Below are 1,828 nucleotides of genomic sequence, written 5' to 3'. Positions count from 1 at the left end.
TCTAGGTGGCGATCATAATCCCATTCCGAAATCGTTACGAACACCTTAACCACTGGCTTTACTATGTCCATCCGATGCTGATACGACAACAGTTGGACTACGGTGTTTACGTCATTAACCAGGAAGGAGATGGAGTGTTTAACCGGGCTAAACTGATGAATATAGGATTTGTTGAAGCACTACATGAATACGATTATAAGTGTTTTGTCTTTGCTGATGTAGACCTGGTACCCATAGATGATAGAAACCTCTACAGATGTTCTGAACATCCAAGACATTTGTCAGTGGCTATAGACAAATTTAACTATGTATTACCTTCAGTAACGGCCTTTGGTGGGGTCTCCTTACTGTCAGAGGAGCAGTTCTTGAAGGTCAACGGCTTCTCAAACACTTTCTGGGGCTGGGGTGGTGAGGATGATGATCTCTACAACAGAATCATCTTTCGAGGAATGTCCATATCTCGGCCAAACTCCAACATTGCAAAATACAAGATGATCAAACATCAAAGGGACGTACACAATGAGGTGAATCCAAAGAATGCTATCAAAGCCAAACAAACAGCAAACAATATTGATACTGATGGACTGAATTCCCTAAATTATACTGTCAATGAGATTCTGAAGGACATAATGTACACTTTTATCACTGTGGATGTTCAGGCTCCACCAGGTTAAAGGCCAACACTAGATCCCTGTCTTAATTGAAGTTAAGAAGTTTTAAATTGGAATGGTGACAGACATAGTTTTGTGTTTATATGTATGTGTTTTTAAGAGCAGCAAAAATATGTGATTATACCAATTTGTCCAATTTATTTTAAAAATAAAATATCTTCAGTATACATCTATCATTAATGAAACTGTACAGTATCTGGTCCAGAAAAAGGAGGAAGTATTGTTCGCATTTTTTTTTTTTTTTGAATAGTCAACAAGGACTTATTTTATTCTTCAACATTGTGTTTGCAAGTCTTACAGACAAATTGTGTGTTCAACAAACCTTTTAGTTCTGAACTTCCCTTTCCGCTTTGTCTTTTTCAATAAAGTATTGCAAAAGTTCATCTTTAGGGTGTCTTTTTTCTTTTTTCTTTTTCATGTCAGGGTTTTTGAATTACAGAACCTGGTAAGGATGAATAGTTTATGAAGTTAATCAATAGAACTACTTGAAGCTGTGCAAAGACATGAAATATGTTTTTCTTGACAACCTTATGTCACAAACAGGAAGGCAGAGTAAACTTTCCTGTTTTGAATCAAGTTAGGATTAGTAGTTATTTCCATTTGCTAAAAAAATAAATCATGAAAGTTTTTTAGTAACTTTTTCCAAATTCATGTTATTTTACAAAATCAGGTTTAATGACTTCACATCCATGATTGTATTCAAAGACACTGCTCCCTCGTCTGGCATTGTGGAAAAACTAAAAAAGATATCAAGGAAGAACCTTAGAGCAAAAAACTGATCAATTCTTCATTTAATTTCCAGATTCCCTCAAACACTGAATGCTGATGCTGCTGAAACTAGTGTTTCATTTACACACAAGCCCTACTGAGGACCACAATTAGCAACATGGGATGTGCACGCTGTGGCCAATACCCAATATAACTAATCTCCCTTGTTCTGAAATAAGTATTATAATTTTTTGTTTCTCTAAGTGGGAAATTAATCTTTTTTAAATCTTCTCTAAAGTTTTTATTTGGTTTTTGGTTGACATTTACCAGCCTGACCAAGGATTTAGCCTGTAGGTCTACAAAGTAATAGAAGAGCAAGGACAGACTAATGGTTACAGTTATAATACTGTAATGTTAATATAGTACATATTTTATAAAGCCGTTTGGCT

At 35.3% G+C, this 1,828-nt stretch overlaps 1 pseudogene; it reads left to right on the top strand.

Annotated features, from left to right (window-relative positions):
* LOC107097867 overlaps positions 1 to 879 on the top strand; it is a 3,991-nt pseudogene extending 3,112 nt beyond the window's left edge.
* The last annotated feature ends 949 nt before the right edge of the window (positions 880 to 1,828 follow it).

The sequence above is a fragment of the Cyprinodon variegatus genome, unplaced genomic scaffold, assembly GCF_000732505.1.
Source record: "Cyprinodon variegatus isolate N-32 unplaced genomic scaffold, C_variegatus-1.0 Scaffold730, whole genome shotgun sequence".
Taxonomy (NCBI): Eukaryota; Metazoa; Chordata; class Actinopteri; order Cyprinodontiformes; family Cyprinodontidae; genus Cyprinodon; species Cyprinodon variegatus.
Note: the sequence above shows the minus strand (reverse complement) of the source record. Positions and strands in the feature narration are given on the sequence as shown.